The 20,042-nt window shown below is 41.1% G+C and overlaps 1 long non-coding RNA gene across 1 annotated transcript; it reads left to right on the top strand.

The window, feature by feature from the left end:
* Positions 1–423: 423 nt before the first annotated feature.
* Positions 424–12,625, top strand: LOC117530523. The gene is made up of 3 exons (XR_004566402.1): positions 424–434; positions 2,734–2,738; positions 12,531–12,625. It is a non-coding gene; the product is annotated as an uncharacterized LOC117530523 (long non-coding RNA).
* The last annotated feature ends 7,417 nt before the right edge of the window (positions 12,626–20,042 follow it).

Here is a 20,042-nt window from a genome sequence, read left to right as displayed (position 1 = left end):
CACCAGGTTTGCACACAGTGCAGCGGGGATTTTGGTCCACTCCTCCACAGAGATCTTCTCAAAATCTTTCAGGTTTGGAGTTTCAGCTCCCTCCAAAGATTTTCTATTGCGTTCAGGTCTGGAGACTGGCCAGGTCACTCCAGGACCTTGAAATGCTTTTTATGGAGCACCTCCTTAGTTGCCCTGGTTGTGTGTTTGGGGTCATTGTCATGCTGGAAGACCCAGCCATGACCCATCTTCAATGCTCTTACTAAGGGAAGGAGGATGTTTGCCAAAATCTCACAATACATGAACCCATCCATCCTCCCTTCAATACGGTGCAGTCGTCTTGTCCCCTTTGCAGAAGAGTACCCCCAGAATATGATGTTTCCACCCCCATGCTTCACGGTTGGGATGGTTTTCTTGGGGTTGTTCTCATCCTCTAAACATGGTAAGTGGAGTTGATTCAAAAAAAGCTCTATTCTGGTCTCATCTGACCACATGACCTTCTCCCATGCCTCCTCTGGATCATCCAGATGGTCACTGGTGAACTTCAAACGGTCCTGGACATGTGCTGGCTTGGAGGACCTTGCTGCCCTGCAGGATTTTAAACCATGACAGCATCATGTGTTACTAATGTAATCTTTGTGACTATGGTCCCAGCTCTCTTCAGGTCATTGACCAGGTCCTCCTGTGTAGTTTTGAGCTTTCTCAGAATCATCCTTACCCCACAAAGTGAGATCTTGCATGGAATCCCAGACCGAGGGAGATTGACAGTCACAGTTGTTGTCTTCTATCAAGCTGCTTGCCTGTTGTCCATCCCAGCCTTGTGCAGGTCTACAGTTTTGTCCCTAGTGTCCTTAGACAGCTCTTTGGTCTTGGCTATGGTGGAAAGGTTGGAGTGTGATTGATTGAGTGTGTGAACAGGTGTCTTTTATACATGTAACAAGTTCACACAGGTGCAATTAATACAGGTAAAGAGTGCAGAATAAGAGGGCTTCTTAAAGAAAAATTAACAGGTCTGTGTGAGCCAGAATTCTTGCTGGTTGATAGGGGATCAAATACTTATCTTATTTGCAGCAGTAACATACAAATAAATTATTTTAAAAAAGCGTACATTGTGATTTCTGGATTTATTTTTTCTTTTTCTTTTTTTTTTAGATTATGTCTCTCACAGTGGACATGCACCTAAGATGAAAATTTCAGATCCCTCCATGATTTTTAAGTGGGAGAACTTGTAAAATCGCAGGGTGTTCAAATACTTATTTTCCTCACTGTAGCTCAGAGCAGTGATTCTCAACCGTGATCGATCGTCAGGGGTGCCGTGGGCAATTATCAAATATCACCATTATCGAGTGTATGTGCTGTAATAGTGTGGCAGATGGTGTAATGCTCTTTTATTCCAGTAGATGGCAGCAAAGCGCGCAGTAGCGCTGAGCCGTGTGCCGACAAGGAGGCGTGATCGACATTTTAATTCCGGGCAAGTTAGTGATTTGTGTGCATAGAAGTTCATTTAGTCTCGTCAAGAAACAGGTGGAATATGCCGGAAAGCTGTGCATGTTGGCAAAGTCACAAATGGAGGAACAAGGGAGACAATATTTCCTTCCATAAGTAAGTGGTTTTAGTTATTGTCACTTTGTCTGTGATATTTGGATGATAAACAGCTGTCCTGCCGTACCTGTGTCGCCCGATGACACGGCTCATTAATTTCACTTATGTCTAGTTGATATTTTCCACTGCTAGACCAATGTCTAGTTAAAATTATTGTCGTTAGTGACTAAAAATTGTTCGACAAGACTGGGGAGTTTTTTTTTTTTGTTTTTTTTTTTGCACCTTAAAATAATGAGATTAATGACCCGCACTGTGCTGCCACACACACAGAGATGTGTACACACACACTGCTGACTTCATGAATGAAACTCGATCAATAAAGGATAATTATGTAAAAATATAATATATACAACCCCTGGAAAAAATTATGGAATCACCGGCCTCGGAGGATGTTCATTCAGTTGTTTAATTTTGTAGAAAAAAAGCAGATCACAGACATGACACAAAACTAAAGTAATTTCAAATGGCAACTTTCTGGCTTTAAGAAACACTATAAGAAATCAAGAAAAAAAATTGTGGCAGTCAGTAACGGTTACTTTTTTAGACCAAGCAGAGGAAAGAAAAAAATGGAATCACTCAATTCTGAGGAAAAAATTATGGAATCACCCTGTAAAGTTTCATCCCCAAAACTAACACCTGCATCATATCAGATCTGCTCGTTAGTCTGCATCTAAAAAGGAGTGAACACACCTTGGAGAGCTGTTGCACCAAGTGGACTGACATGAATCATGGCTCCAACATGAGAGATGTCAATTGAAACAAAGGAGAGGATTATCAAACTCTTAAAAGAGAGTAAATCATCACGCAATGTTGCAAAAGATGTTGGTTGTTCACAGTCAGCTGTGTCTAAACTCTGGACCAAATACAAACAAGATGGGAAGGTTGTTAAAGGCAAACATACTGGTAGATCAAGGAAGACATCAAAGCGTCAAGACAGAAAACTTAAAGCAATATGTCTCAAAAATCGAAAAATGTACAACAAAACAAATGAGGAACGAATGGGAGGAAACTGGAGTCAACGTCTGTGACCGAACTGTAAGAAACCGCCTAAAGGAAATGGGATTTACATACAGAAAAGCTAAACGAAAGGCATCATTAACACCTAAACAGAAAAAAACAAGGTTACAATGGGCTAAGGAAAAGCAATTGTGGACTGTGGATGACTGGATGAAAGTCATATTCAGTGATGAATCTCGAATCTGCATTGGGCAAGGTGATGATGCTGGAACTTTTGTTTGGTGCCGTTCCAATGAGATTTATAAAGATGACTGCCTGAAGAGAACATGTAAATTTCCACAGTCATTGATGATATGGGGCTGCATGTCAGGTAAAGGCACTGGGGAGATGGCTGTCATTACATCATCAATAAATGCACAAGTTTATGTTGATATTTTGGACAATTGAAAGGATGTTTGGGGAACATTCCTTGCAAAAAGACACATGGGGTCAATGTCATGGCATAGGGTCAGTGTCAACGAGATCTGATTTGATGCAGGTGATAATTTCGGGGATGAAAATTTACAAGGTGATTCCATAATTTTTTCCTCAGAATTGAGTGATTCCATATTTTTTTCCTCTGCTTGGTCTAAAAAAGTAACTGTTACTGACTGCCACAATCTTTTTTCTTGATTTCTTATAGTGTTTCTTAAAGCCAGAAAGTTGCCATTTGAAATGACTTTAGTTTTGTGTCATGTCTGTGATCTGCTTTTTTTCTACAAAATTAAACAACTGAATGAACATCCTCTGAGGCCGGTGATTCCATAATTTTTGCCAGGGGTTGTATAAATGTATTGTGATGGTTTTAGGAGCCGCGCTGCGTTGAACAGCAGCAGCTCAGCCGAGCAGCGTAGCTTATCCGCGCAGATCCGTGTAACTTTCAACACTAATATTTGTGAATGTGTGTGTGTCAGAGTAAGTTTAATACTTTCCTGAATTAATTTAATGTAATTTCATTTTACTGGCTCGATATCCAGGACAAAATGGCATTTTAACACGTATTTTGCGAGCATTTTTCTGAGTGTGTTCAGTTGCGAATCTCCATTGAAAATGCATTAACATCCGGGTACTTCGTCATGTCACTGTCCATGAAGGGACGTTTTCGTTTAGTGTGCAGCATTGGGACTGCGCCCTCTAGTTCTTATATACAGCTCCATGACTATAGTATACTATGTTACGTCATGTCTGTACCGCACATGTTGCTAACGTGCTAACGCACCGTGTAGAGACAGTCGAGTTAGTGGTGCGTGACACGTGACAGTGGTGTGCCGCAGGATTTTGTAAATATAAAAAGGGTGCCGCGTCTCAAAAAAGGTTGAAAATCACTGGCTCAGAGAGACTTTTTAGTGCATTGGGTAATGTAGCTATGTGCCACCATACTTGTTTGAAACCAACCAAAGTGAACATGCTGGTTTTCCTGGCAAAAAACCTTAAATGTTTTTTTTTTTTTTTTTTTCAGGGTGACTGTACATTGTTTAATTAATATTGAAAACATGAACACTTTATGTTTTATAAGATTAGTTTTATATTTTATTTATTTAAGATTTACAGATAACCAGGCATGTTTAAGCTAGTGGTTCAAGATGTTGTTTACATTAATTAATAATAATAATTATTAATTAATATTAAGAGGAATGCTCAATTCAGTTTTAGCACTTTGTGTATCTTTTATTTGTTTTAAATTTACTGAAAACCAGCAAAGCTCTTGCTTAAAGATTCTCTTGGCAATTGCAAGGCTGTTACTTCTTGGTTATGCAAGAAAAAAATAACTGGCTAAGAGAAATGCTTTTTTATTTTTGTACTTAGCAGGGTTATATGGTAACATTTCTTTAGGTTTTAACCATTATTAATAATACATATCGCCAACTTATGAGGTCTGTCCATAAAGTATTGTACCTTTTTTAGGTTTTTTTTTTTTTTTTTTTTTTTTTACTATATGGATTTGATTCATATGTTTTCACGTCAGACAAGCTTGAACCCTTGTGCGCATGCGTGAGTTTTTCCACGCCTGTCGGTGACGTCATTCGCCTGTGAGCACGCCTTGTGGAAGGAGTGATCCCGCCCCTTGTCGGATTTTCATTGTCTGGAAATGGCGGAATGATTTGGGGATTTTTTTCAGAAGCTGTTAGAGACTGGCACCTGGAAACCATTCGAAAAATTTATCTGGCTTTCGGTGAAAATTTTACGGGCTTCACAGAGAATGAAGACTATTACTACAACTTTAAGGATGGCCCACAATGGCACTCAGCGCGCCGCGCTCTGAGCCGCGACGATAGGCACGAACCACGGGATCATTTCTAAATGGATGGCTGTGTGGAGCTGGGACCGTCGTGTGCACTTTCTCTGGTTATCACAAGAGCTGGACATCAACCATTTTCTGGCAGATTTCACTTTTAACAAGAGATTTTGTCGTGGAAAGCCGCGCGGAGGCTTTATGCATCACGACCGATTCGCTTTTCGAGCGAGACAAAGAACACCTCTGTTTCGGCGTGCCAGAGGACAAGTTCGGACATGCCCAGCTCTCCACAATTTCTCTTATAACTCACTCGACTGGTAAGCATTGAAAGCCGAGATAGGCATGTCCGAACTTGTCCTCTGGCTCGTTCCTTTGTCTCGCTTCCAAAGCGAATCGGTCGTGACGCACGAAGCCTCCACGCGGCTTTCCATGACAAAATCTCTTGTTAAAAGTGAAATCTGCTGGAAAATGGCTGATGTCCAGCTCTTGTGATAACCAGAGAAAGAGCACACGACGGTCTCGTATCCACAGAGCCATCCGTTTAGAAATGGTCCGGTGACTTGTGCCGCGTCGTCGCAGCTCGGAGCGCGGCGCACCGAGTGTCCTTAAAGGGGTCCTTAAAGCTGTACTAACAGACCTTATTCTCTGTGAAGCCCGTATAATTTTCACCGAAAGCCAGATTAATTTTTTGAATGGTTTACAGGTGCCAGTCTCTAACAGCTTCTGAAAAAATTCTGATGGGGAAAAAAAAAAAAAATCATTCCGCCATTTCCAGACAATGAAAATCCGACGATGGGGCGGGACCACTCCTTCCACAAGGCGAGCTGACAGGCGAATGACGTCACCGACAGGCGTGGAAAAACTCACGCATGCGCATGACGGTTCAAGCTTGTCTGACATGAAAATAAATTAATCAAATCCATATAGTTTAAAAAATAAAAAATAAAAAGGTACGATACTTTATGATACCTCGTATTTTGCTACATTACAATGTATTTCTTTTATTACATATAATGAAAAATATTTCTTGAGGGACATGTTGATTATCGCAGTAATATCTATCACAATATCCTGCACTCATTGCATATCGCATATTTTTTCAATATTGCCCAGCCCTATTCTCCAGGCTTCATATAATAAATATACTGAATATATTAAATTTTTGTATTTTGGTGCATTTCTGGGTGAAAAGGGTTATTTGGGGGGTGGTAAGGAGCCAAAGTAGGGCCTGACCTCAATTACCCCTTTGTGACCGGTAAGTTACAATATTTGACAAACTGATATCTTACTGCATATTACAAGCTTCATTTTGGTGGTTAGTTTGTCCTACTGCATTTTTTGGCCAACCTATAAGCATGCTTAGTTCTCTTACCACCGAAATACAGCATCTTAAAAAATAAAAAGGCTGATTTCAAACAAAAAGGGTGAATACATGACTATAAAGCAAAATCAGAGGTGGCATCTACGCAGGGGTGATGCCCAGCCCTATGACCTAATGATCTAGGATGGATGCCGGCTTCTAACCCAAAGTAATTTGAACTCCTAAAATAAGTGTCTTTTTAAAATCTGTGTTGAACTGTTGTTATTGTTGTTCTTAATTGACCCAGTGACCTAGTTTTGGGTTGTGGGCGGGGCTACACACTGGTGCGCAATCTGCAATAAATGGCTGCTGCTCATTAAGAAAACCTGATGCATGCAGGCCTAACGCAACGACTATGTGGTGAGTTTTTCCTCCGTTTTTTTTTTCCCCAGCATCTCAAAATCTTACTTTGAGGCACGGCTACACCAACAGGTTATGGGCCCAGTAAAGACTGTGGGAGCCGATAGAACCTTTTATGTTTTGACGGAGATGAAAAGAATTATGAACTGTGGGTAGCAAAGTTCCTGGTGTCTGCTTGACCTAAAGACAATCATCCTGAGTGAAGCCCCCGATTCAGACGCTGAAGGTGCTGAGGTAGATGCTGATAAAACTGAGGAGGTGTACGCAGTTCTAATCCAGTTGTTGGATGATAAAAGTTTGTCCCTTGTAATGAGAAATTTTGCCGATGATGGCAGAAAAGCGCTGCAGATCCTACACATTATGCGGAGAAGGGAAAGCCGCGTGTAATAAGTCTGTATAACGAGTTGACTTCTCTCCAAAAAGGTGTGAATGAGAGTGTCACAGACAGACTACATTATCCATGCAGAGACCGCCATCACAGCGCTGCGTAATGCAGAAGAGACACTGACGGTTTACTGACCGCTTATGATTTTAAAGGGCCTGCCTGATTTATTTAAGCCATTCTTTGTTTACGTAACGCAGAGCGATGAAAAGTTGACTTTTGCTGACTTTAAAACTAAACTGAGGAGCTATGAAAGCACGGAGAAGTTTGCCTCTCGCTCAGGAGAGGACGGCCTCATGAAAATGAGAGGAAGCAACAACTGGACTGCAAAACTCACTTGTTTCACTTGCAGGAAAAAAGGCCACAAAGCCGCAGAGTGTGTGTGAGCTGGAGAGCGCGTCAGTTGGAGAGCACAGGGAGCAGAAACATTGGTGTACTTTCTGTAAAAGCGCCACGCACAAAAACTCAAACTGTCAGCAGAGAAAACGAGACAAGGTGGAACAAGCGGTGGATGAAGAGGACCACGCGTTCACATTCAAGGTGCAGGTGGACACCACCGCGCTTGGACCAGTGAAGGCCAAGGGTCTCATGGTCGACTCAGGAGCGACGAAGCACATTACTACCGGCATCGGGAGATTCGCGGAGTTTGACCCAAGCTTCAAGCCACAGAACCATGTTCTGGAATTGGCTGATGGAGAACGTGCCAGCGGAATTGCACTGAAGAAAGGCACCACTAAAATGCGCATGAGAGACAGTGAAGTTAGTGATGTGGATGTGATGCTGAAGGAGGCACTCTACGTCCCGACATTTTTTTGGTGAAAGCAGCGATTGTTCAGTCACAAGGTGCGACTGTCATCTTTAAGGGCCCCTTCACACATAGTACGAATAAGTACAAATCAGGGCGACTCACGGCGGAACAGCTTGTATGAGCAAACCACGAAAACATCGAGCCGACGGGCAAGCATGCATGACACCATCGCACCAGGATCGTGCACGCCTGCCCATTGGGAACACAGTGCGAACAGCCACGCAGTGTGTAACCACATTGTATGAGAATGGCCCTGTTATTTCCTGGAAGTCAAAGAAACAGCCCACAATAGCTTTATCGACATGTGAAACTGAATACATGGCTTTGTCAGCTACTACACAAGAAAGCCTTTATCTTGTTCACCTATTGGCTGGAATGGACAGTGGTCTGGAATATACACCTGTAACTATTTTTGAAGACAATCAAGGTGCCATTCCAGTTTGTTCCAACGGTGCAAGCATTTCGATTTTCGTTATCATTTTGTCCGATCTGTACTCAGTGATGGCAAAAAATCACTTAATTATTGCCCTACAGATGGAATGTGGCAGATGTTTTTACTAAACCTGTTTCCAAAGAATGGATAAATTTGTAATTTTTCTCTTTGGTATTTGTATTGGAAAATGTATTTGTGAATTTGATGCACTGTGTTTGACCCTTGTCAATCTGAGAACAACATCTGGGGGTGTTGAACTGTTGTTGTTGTTCTTAATTGACCCAGTGACCTATTTTTGGGGTGTGGGTGGGGTTAGACACTGGTGGTGCAGTCTGCAATAAATGGCTGCTGCTCATTAAGAAAACCTGTTGCATGCAGGCCAAACGCAACGAGTATGTGGTGAGTTTTTCCTCCATTTTTACTGGCATCTCAAAATCTTACTTCAAGTCAACAATCTGCCTCTTTACCAAAAGCCACGGGCTTGACAGCAGGGGATGCGTTTTTCCCCCATCATATTTGAAAATCACAAATGTTGTTAAACACCACATTGCTCCTGCTTCATGAGTGTGAAGATGTGCATGTGCGGCATCACTGTAAAGCCCTTTGAGCATGTCAGATGGTAAAAAGTGCTCCAGAAATGAAGTCCATTACCATTGTGTTTAAGATCAGCAACATTATTACATGTTTTTAATGAGTTGTAATGTCACTGTAGATGTGTTCATGTCTTATTTCATGAGTTTTACATTATGTTGGAGTCCAGTTAAAATATGTGTGAAATGAAAAACAAATATTCCTGATGTACATTTCCATTTTATCAGTTCCATCAGTGCAATAAGTTACTGTCTTCAGGTCAAACTCACCACTCTGCTACTTTATTTTAATGAGTATTGTGCTAATTTGTTTCTTTACAGACATGCAGCCATTGTTAGTGATTAAAGAAGAAATTCTTGAATGGAATTTGGGTGTTGACCAGGAGGACAGTAAAGAAGAAGATAAGATGTGGATAAGTCAGCAGGCAGAGCAGCTTCAGCAGCTGGAGCAGGCAGATCTCACCAATTTTGGTTTCACTGCCGTCCCTGTGAAGAGAGAAAATGATGATGAAAAACCAGAGTCATCACAGCTTCATCAAAACCGAAGTGATCCGAGCACAGAGGCTGAGCCTGTAGCCAGCAGCTCATCTGTACACAGAACACTGACAGCAGAAGCTGCTGGAGAGGACGATGGAGGACCACATCCAGCCAACAAGTCAGGTCCAAACAGTCATTTACAACCAGATACCAGTGACAGGAGTTCAGACAGTTCCGGAAGTGAGACTGATGACAGTTCTGACTGGAAACAGACCAGAAAACTTCAGTCATATTTTAACTGTCAAAAAAACTGCAATATTGTTAGTTCAAGCAACACCAATGAGAAACAATTTATTTTCTCTAAAGCATCTGGACCCATGAACAAGTCAGAGCAACACAAAGGGAGGCAAGCAAGTGTAAAACCATTTAGCTGTTCTGATCGGAGTAATAGACAGAAACAGAAGGGCGCTCTGAACAAACACAGGACAATTCAACCAGGAAAGAATCCATTTGACTGTTCTGAATGTGGTAAAAGATTTGGATATAAGAGTCACCTGAACAGACATATGATAATTCATACAGGACAAAAACAGTTTGGCTGTTCTGAATGTGGTCAAAGATTTGGAGTCAGGAGCAGTCTGACCAGACACATGATTATTCATGCAGGACAAAAACCATTTGTCTGTTCTGAATGTGATAAAAGATTTGGTCAAAAGAGCCACTTGAATGAACACATGATAATTCATACAGGGCACAAACAGTTTGATTGTTCTGAATGTGGTAAAAGATTTGGACCTAAGAGCCACCTGAAAAAACACATGATAATTCATACAGGACAAAAACAGTTTGCCTGTTCTGAATGTGGTCAAAGATTTGGACGAAAGAGCAACCTCAAAACACACAGGATAATTCATACAGGTCAAAAACCATTTAGTTGTTCTGAATGTGGTCAAAGATTTGGACGAAAGAGCAATCTCAACATACATATGATAATTCATACAGGACAAAAACAATTTGGCTGTGCTGAATGTTGCCAAAGATTTGGGCGAAAGAGTAGTCTGAACAGACACACGAGAATTCATACAAATTCTACTGGTGCTGCAGGGAGACGTCTCTCCTGTACCAGCACTCAGCTGGATAACCCACCAGGTCACCAAAGTACTGATCCTGGACCCCAGCAGCAACAGCCTCAGAGGCCAAATGAGACTAGCCAAACTACAACACTGTAAATTGGTCCATTAAGGAGAAGGAAAGATCTTACACTGCTTCACTTATTCAAGGTAAGAGAAGTGGGGCAGGGCAAAAAAAAAAAAAAGCAGTATTTGAGGAAAGGATAAAATAAGCAGATCGACCAGCACAAAAGAAAGATGACACCACAACTGCAAAATTACAACCGATTGCCTCCCAAATCCCAAAATATTTAACAGCAGAAAAAATGCAAAGTATAAAGGAAGAAGCCCAAGAAAAGCAGTGAATGATAGCCAGTCGCTATAAGAAGGGAAACGGTTAGAGGAAGGGAATCAGTGGAAGAGGGAGGAAAAGTGGGTACTGCTGTGGGCAACAGAATATGCTAAAGGGAAATACACCAACCAGACAAAGATGCAGAAAATGGCAGAAGACATTTCACCACCACTTCCCAAGTAATAAAGACATACCAAGAGCATGACTCACCACCCAAGACACAATTTTGTAACACAAAAACACTTTACGGATGAGGAAATAGAAGCGATGCAAGATGGAATTAACCAAATGTTCAAGGACAACATATGAACTCTCACACAGTCTAATGCATCATCAGAAAGAACCCTCATCAGCAAATGCATATTTGGCAAAGAACTCCAAAACCAGTCAGCCTCTCACACAAAAGAAGTAGGAGTTACTCACCACCCCAGCCACAAAACAATACACAGATGTACTCAGACCCAGATCAGTGGGAATTAGAAGAAGAATTAGCCAACAAGACTGAAGAAACAAGAAAAATGAGCATGCAGGAGCATCCAAAACTGATCAGAGGAGGAGGATAAATTTTTCAAAAGTATTCTACAGAAAGTTAACCTGTGATTGGCTAGACTGGTCCCAGAAAGAACCACACTAACCAAGTTCACTGGGTGAATTATGAAGTAAATTTGCTCCATAATATTTGGAGAAAAGAGGAACAAGACTTACTGTGCCACAATGGGGGGAAAAAGACATTACAGCAGAAAATCACAACAAAATGACAGAAAATGACAACATTTATGGGAGGCCACAATCTTAAAAGGAACCTCTTTAAAAAAGTCAGCTGCATTAAAAGAAAATACAATGTTGGAGATAAACAACTGGATGGGAGGTTGGTAGAACTTCAAGCCTTAGTGAAAGCTTTGGCTGCAGAAATCAGGAACAAAGACAAGAAAATAAATGCAGCAAAATAAACAAGCAGTTTGCAGGAAACCCAAGGCTAGTCTATAGAAACATGGCAATGGACAGGATAGACGTGCAGCAGTCATATCAAAGGAGGTCCATTAAAGCCTGATATTGTTATTTGGAATAAACAAGAAATGACAGAAAAAATTATTGATGGAACAGTCCTCAATGACTATGGTCTCAGTGGAGCTGAAACGGGCAGAAGAAAAAAAAAATCACAAAATACCAAGACCTTAAAAATGACCTATGAACAACATGATCATTGAAAGAAATAGATGTATTGCAGAAAACCCAAAGGCTAGTCAACAGGAACATGGCAAAGGACACAATAGAAGTGCAACAGCTATATCGAAAGCAGTCAATTAAAACATGATATTGTTATTTGGAATAAACAAGAAATAATTAAATCATGTAATTTTGCAATAAAAGTGGGGAGGGGGGTTAGTGTTGTACTCTGCCGATGGCCTGTAATCGTGATCATCACCGAGTTAGGAAAATACCTATGGCAAAGCATTCTTTTTCACGACATTGTACAAATTTTATTTATGACATTGAAGACCGTGTTACAGCACAGCGTGAATCTCTTTCCCTTTCCATTTTATCAGTGCGCTCATTTTACAGGTTTCATTTCATCATTTGCTATCAAGTTTTCAAAGAAGAATTTTTCGGTAGGTCTGTGTCATGGAGGGACATCATACAGAGGGAGGACAGCGAGAAAGACAGTGTCAAAAAGTTTGATAAGGAAAACAGAATCAGTCTGTGGAATTGGTGCTGGCTTGAATTTAAAGTCAGCAATGAATGTCAACACATCCAAAAGATAAAAGAACCAGGAAAAGCGTACTGTATCTTATGCCATTAGGATGTTAAATATGGCAAAAAATAAATAAATAAATAGATTCTCTTACTGGAAAATAGACATTGTGCTATTCAAACAGGAGTTCACACAAGAATATGTGACTTTATTTATTAATGTAGGCTTTTTCTTTCATTGGATAAAAGATATTGTGGATTTGAATGGATTTACAGGAATTCACACAATATGACTTTTTTTTACTAGAAGGTATGATATTTTACCATGATTTTCAAAACATTCTACAAGCTTTAGCTGTGGTTTTTGAAATGTTTTAAGTCTTTTCAGTCTTCAAGAAGTTCATGTAGTTAATTGTTCTGAGTTAATGCATAATTAACACACACACCCTACAAATTTTCCTCAGATTTTACCATTTTAATTTCACAGCCCTGACAAAGTGTTGGTCAGTGTGTCAGAAGATTTGGACTAAAAGGTGGTGTGAATGTGTGATGTGTTTGGATGTTCATGGTGTTTAACCTGTCAGCAAGGTGTTGCAGTAGTCAAGGTGTGAGATGGCGTCTGTCAGGAGTCCTGCTGCATGCTGGGATACTTTATGATTCTCTGAATGTTGTAATTTAAAATTTCAGGGGAAATATGGAGGTTTGGGGGGGGGGGGGGTTAAAACTGAAATTTACCCAAATGTTTTTGTTTGGGTCTCTCTCTCTCTCTCTCTCTACACTTTTTGATTTTTTTTTTTTCTTTATCTAAACACTGCTCACAATTTATCCTTGTGGAAATATAAAATTACAAATTTTGGGGAAAAATATGCACTTCCTTGAGGTGAAATCCCCCTCCCCCCCCCCCCCCATGTTTTTGATGGATTTTAATTCAAACTGGTTTGTTTGAATAATTTAAACACAGTTCACAGTTCTTCCTCACTAAATGTTTAGTTTTGTTGTATGCAAATAATGTTTGTTGGAAAAACAATAAAATTCACCCAAAATGCTACTTTTCCTCCCGTTTCTGATCAAAATTTTAATTCTGATGCTTTTGTTTGATTCATCAAAGCTCTGTTCTTCATTGCAGAATTTTGAAAATTTTAATTTGGGGAAAATACCAACTTTTGCTCATGAAAACCATGAAATCCACCCAAAGTTGGGCATGTTTCCAAATTTGCATAAAAGAAGAAAATTCACCAAAACAACACGGCATTCAAGAAAACTTAGATTGTCATTAATGTTTTGGAGGAGAACCTCAACTTCTGGAAACAATTTTTCCAGCAAATTTCTGTTCCCTGATACAGTTGACACTGCTGTCAACATTTAAGCTGGTATTTCAGGTTTCATTCAAGTCTATTTACACAATAGTGTAAATGTTAGAATGACTCTTAGAAAATTTATTTCTATCTTCCTTAATGTTGTATTAAATTTTTCTGACTTTTTTCTGATTTGTGATGATTTTTATTTTAATATTAAAGACTACACCATTCCCGCGACCCTTAATTGGATGAAGCGGTTGAAGGTGAGTGAGCTGACACCATGTAAAGAAAAGCTTCCTGAAATTATTTTAACCTATTTTAAAAGTTTTGTTTTCATAAGGGAAGTAGGAACAAAAAACTTGCCCCTTGGGCAACGGTACATCCCCTACTGCAGATTTTGTTCGTGACTCAATGTCCCAGGTAAGCGCAGACACAAACATGATTTAGGTAAAATGGTCTCCGGGGCCGCAGGCGCATCCATCGAGTCCCCCTGACGGGATAGCGCATCTGGTTTACCATTCTTTGTGCCCGGACAGTATGACAGGGTAAAATTGAAATGGCTGAAAAATATGGCCAAGATGGAGTTAAGACGTTTAGCGGTTTTAAGATATTGGTTCTTGTGATCGGTGTAAATGGAATAGCCAGTGCCACCACTCTTCCAAGGCCACTTTTACCGCCAACAGCTCACGGTCACCCCATGCCATAGTTGCATTCTGCTGTGGTCAATTTCTTCAACAAAAGGCACACGGATGAAGCCTATTGTTGGAGGGATTTCTCTGGGACAAGACCGCATCTACTCCCACATTAGAGGCATCGACAACCATGAACTGACAAGTGGGGTCAGGAAGGAGCAGCATGGGGGCCACGGTGAAGTAATTCTTTAGGACTCTGAATGCCTCGTCACACGCCGGCGCCCAAATGAACGGCCGGAGAGACAAGGTGACCATATGCAGAGGGGCTGTGACCGTACTGAAGTTGCGAATAAACTTCCCGTGGAAATTTGCAAAACCCAGAAGATGTAATTCCTTGCAAGACCCTTCCACTCTGACTTCCCCTTCCGATATTGCAAATCCTAAAAAGGACACAGTGGATCTATAAAACTCCCATTTCTCTGCCTTTACATAAAGGTCATTTTGAAGCAGAGTTTGTAAGACAGTGCGAACGTGTCGGGTGTGTGTTGCCAGATCAGGGGAAAAGATGCGAATATCATCAAGGTATAGAAAGATGTATTTGTTCAGATATTACCGTTGTAACAGTATATCTTCCCCCGACAGGCAACATTCCTACAGGGCAGCACTGATTACCCCAAACCTTGATAAAGCATTCAAGTTTTTGCAGACATACGTTATTACAAGCTGGGCTCCAAGAAATTATTTCACCTTTAACCCAATCAAAATTAGGCCTGTGTTGTTGTAGCCAGGGGTGCCCCAGGATGATCAAGTGAGTCATATTTTCCATTACATGAAAACTGATTGATCAAGAATGTGTGTGGGAAATCAGTAATTTAACCGTCTGAGTGCGGTGAGTGATTTGGCCCAGTACATGGCCGTCCACAGCATGTACCACCAGAGGGCGCAAAATCTTATACAGCTTAAGGTGAAGGTACCTGGTGAGAGAAGACAGAATCAGCTTGGCATCAGAACCGGAATCAACAAAAGCCGAAACAGCAATGAAGGAGTGATCAGAGAATAATTTGGCTGGAATTATAGTTTTTCCCAAAACAGAAGAAATGGAATTGAGACTCACCCACAACTCCATTCTTGACCGCGAGGTGGCACCCCTGCCCTCACAATCGGCTATTAAGTGTCCAGGTGTCCACAGTAGAAGCAGAGGCCATCCACATGGTGGTGCTGTTGCTCAGATGGGGTCAGGCGCGTGTGCCCTAACTGCATCGGTTCTTCGGTGTTGTGCAGAGGGGGATCAGCCAGGCGTGAGTGGAGGAGGAGGAGCAGCTAGGAGGCATGTTGGATCGGTGGGCTGGATGACGATTCCCACAGCGAGACAGTCCTGCAGACGCCGGTCCATGCGGATGGCTAGTGTGATCACCTAGTCTAGGTCTTCCAGCAAGTCTATAGCAACGAGTTGATCCTGAATTTCTGCCGACAGGCCCTGGAAGAACATGTCAAGTACAGCAGATGGGTTCCATTCACTTTTCACCGCCATGATGCGGGAGTCGATTGCATAGTCAGTGACCCGGCGGCTGCCCTGTTTCAGCCTCATGAGGGAGCATGCTGCTTCACGCCCCAGAGCAGCATGCTGGAACACTTGCTCGAGAGCCATGGTGAATGCTGGGAGTGAAGCACAGGAAGGTAACTGTCGACCCCTGATCTGTCACTCAGCTGTGGCTCTGACAGCTGCTCGACCGGATAGGTGAGTGAATATATATGCTATTTTTGTTCTGTCAGACGGAAACATAGATGATATCAGCTCAAAATGTAACTCCCACTGAGTGATGAAAGGTTTGATGTCACTGGATTCGCCTGAGAAGTGTTCTGGACATGACAACTGATTGCACACAACAGGTAAAGGTACAGAAGCCGGTGAGGCTGCTGGTGGCCCCGGTGGTATGTTGTTACCGGTGGCTGTGTCCGATGTAGCCTGAGGATTGAGTGTGGACAGCAATTGGCTCATCTGAGTGCTTACTGAAGATATGAAGGCATCCTGGCGTTTAGCAAGTTCGCTAAACCCAGAGCTAAGCATAGCGAGCTGGTTTTCCTGCTGTGCAAGCTGCTGACTGTGGTGGCATACCACCAACTGAAACGGATCTGAGCCCTTTGTGTCCATCGTTGGCCAGATTGATCTGACAGACTGGTTAGGTAGGACACAAATGCGAGGCTCACATAAACAGCTGTGGTTGCAAAAAGGCTTTAGTGGTGAGAAAAACAGTGGTCGGTACACGGGCAGGTAGTCCAAAAAACACAGCAGCAGTATAATGATCATCAGGCTTAGGCAAGGTCGGAACAAACGGCCAGCAGGTCAAAAACGCGATGAGGCAGGTAGGACTATGGAACACAAATCTGAGAGCTGGAGAGAAGGCACAAGGCACATCAATCTGGCGAGGAACAAACACAACCAATGAGCTTATATAACGAGAGAGAGAGAGCATCAGACCCTGACCAACATAAGTAAAAACTAATTTGTGTAAATGGGTCATACAAAGCAAATTAAAAACCCAAGCATTAACATTGAGTCCAGCTGTCTGTGTTGTTCCACTGCTGTTTGTGTCTCAGAGAAAATGGTGCACGGTTCTTAATGTTACTGCTTCTCTTTTACTTCAAACGAAATTGTGACTGGCAACACAATTTCCAGATCATCCAAGTTTAAATCATTTTATTGATATTCATGAATGAATTTGTAAAATGTAACAAACTTTAAATGTATCATGGATCAAGTGTCATTTGTCTCAGTCTGTGTGTTTTACAAACAAGTCGTCACAATAAAAGTACTAACAGGTTCATTCTACAACATGATGCTCTTCAATAAAACAAAGTGTGTTAGTGGGGCTGTTAATCGTGACAATTGTGCACAGAATGAAAACATGAAACTTTCAAGGTTTGTTCTTGATGACCGAAGCTTTAATTTAAGATGTGGAGACTTGCCTCTGGGGTCAGCTAGAGGTCATTGACCTCTGGTATGTGAAATTTCTGAAAATAAAATTAGAAACAGGTGAATCTTAGGATCTGAATGTGATAGAAATGTAAACCAAATATGTATTTCCATGTTTCTGGACATGAGAAACTCATTTCTGATAAGTACCACACCCCCAGAGGTCACCAACATGCTGAAGCAAGTGTCCACTTTGACTACTGGCTCCAAACACTTACCCTGGAGATTCACATGCTGCTCTTTGTGAGGTCATAGAGGCAGGCTGCAGATATACAAGTGCTGACTCTGCCTTGGATGTTTGCTGTTGACCACACCCATGATGCCAGGTGGCTCTCAGTCCATGTAAAGAACATGATCCAACTGTCTGAGACTCATCTAGAGACACATTCAGAGTTTGTGTCTGGACGGTTTATCGTTAAAAAGAGGATCAGCTTTTCTGCCGTTGAAACTGACCACTGCCATGAGTAAGGTAATGGAACATTTAAAGGTTGGGGAGGAGCAGTGGGATCGACTGTTACGGGCATCCAGAGTAAAAGTTGTGCCAAATCCCAGTGCAGCTCTGAACTCAATCCGCTGTGACGACCTTGAACAACTGGAGTCAACTGAAAGACCAACAACATGCTGTGGCTGCTGATGGGAACTGAAAAAAACTGTTTTCTGTCTTATCCGTGATTTGTTTATTTGCTATGAGGTCCGAAGCTCTGTGAACATTCATCACGACATCAGTCCAACAACTGATCTCCAGTCTGCTTCTTTACACTGACTGTTGATTTGGAAATAACCCCAGTAGAAATTTAAATATCACCAACAATGTTTGTAGTAAATAATCATAAAATGTAGGAATGATTTATTTTTATAACTACACAATGAAACAACATGTTTGTGTTGATTTAAAGTGATACAGGTTCAACATTAATATCATGAGTTTCTTTTTGGTAAATAGATTTTTCTAATATAATGCAAAGGTCAAAGGTGAGCAGCCCCCACAGAGGATTGATTGATAAAATTTTAATATGATGTCAGTGTTTTACAGAATGACCCCAGTACACAGCTGACACGATGGTGGGCGTGTCTGTCATCCAGCTGACTGAAGCTGTCAGAAACCTGGATCAGAGCAGCTGAACGGCAGCGTTGTAAACCTGGACACCCTGTTGTCCTCAGTTCATGTCCGTCTCTTCTGTCATGTTGATGTTTCAGCGTTCCTGCTGCCAAATTGCCTTCATAACAGAATCAGAAACGCTGCTGATTCAGGAAAAATATTGTTGTTGTTGGCACTCCTCATTCCACCTCCACCATTGACTTCTGTCACTGCTGATGGTTTGACATCTGACCTTTCAGGTAGATGCAGGTGAGGAAAATGATGACATACCCCAAATAAATTTCTTTATCGATGGCTGTAAATTTTGTAAGAGTCATTTTAGTGTTTACACTGCTGTGTAAATACACTTTTGAATGAAACTTGAAGTACCAGCTGAAATGTTGACAGTGTGTGAACTGTATCAGGAGACAGAAATTTGCTGGAAATATTTTTGCTGGAAGTTGAGGTTCTTTTCCAAATATTTATTCTAGATCTGTAAATTTCATAGATTTCATGACCAAGAGTTGATATTTTTCCCCAAATTCAAATTTCAAAATTCTGCATTAAAGAACAGAATTTTGATGAACCAAACTAAACCATTAGAATTCAAATTTATCAAAAACTGGAGGAAAAGAAGCATTTTGGGTGAATTTTTATTATTTTTCAAACAACTAGTCTGTTTACAACAAAATTCAAACATCTTGTGAGGAAGAATCATGAAGAGAGTTTAAATGAATCAAACAAAATCATCAGAATTAAAATCAGAAACTGAAGGAGAAAATGTGTTTTAATGAATTTCACTATTTTCACCATAATTAAAAATTTCATGAGGAAGAATTGTGAACAGGGCAAAAAAAAAGGGGGGGGGGCAGGTGAGGGAGGATCCATGAATAAGCAAAGAAGGAAAAAAGATTTGGGGCGAATTACTATATCTAAAAGTCCCCCCAAAATCCATATATTACAAAAGTTTATTATTTCAACATGAAGACATTACAACATTCAAAGAATCAGAAAGTTTCCCAGCATGCAGCAGGACTCCTGACACAGACACCATCTCACACCTCGACTACTGCAACACCTTGCTGACAGATTAAACACCAAGAACATCCAAACACATCACCTCTTCACACCACCTTTTAATCCAAATCTTCTGACACACTGACGGACACTTTGTGTTTTTTAATTTCTGTTGGATTTCTTTTCAATAGAACTCAACGGGCCCCAGAATCGAGGTCTATAGTTGCACCTAAACATTGCTGGCATTTGTATCCGAGGGCTCTCTTCAAGCTGGTGATCGTTCCCTTAATTTCTGATAACTGCACCTCGTGGACACTTCGGTGACCAGGGATTGCCTCAAGGTATTTCTTCAGGATTTTATTCGTAAGGCCTGTCGCCCACCACAAACTGGTATTATATCTACTGGGATTGAAGTCATAAAAAAATCCTTCTGACTGATTTTTTTCTTAACAGCCAAATTATAATCTGTTCACCATCTACCTTTTTACAGAAACCCTTTTGTGATCGCGTCCAAGAATTTAAGGTCAAACAAGGTGAAGACAGTTAAGAAAACAGCAAATTGTTCTCTTGTTTAACAAGATTATATTTCACTCACTAACCATTGCTGCTATTTTCTAGTGCAGCATCATATTATAGAAAGATTTCTACCTCCAGATTA

Source organism: Thalassophryne amazonica, chromosome 18, assembly GCF_902500255.1.
Source record: "Thalassophryne amazonica chromosome 18, fThaAma1.1, whole genome shotgun sequence".
In the NCBI taxonomy this organism is placed as follows: domain Eukaryota; kingdom Metazoa; phylum Chordata; class Actinopteri; order Batrachoidiformes; family Batrachoididae; genus Thalassophryne; species Thalassophryne amazonica.
The sequence above is the reverse complement of the archived record's forward strand: the minus strand, read 5'-3'. Positions and strand labels throughout refer to the sequence as shown.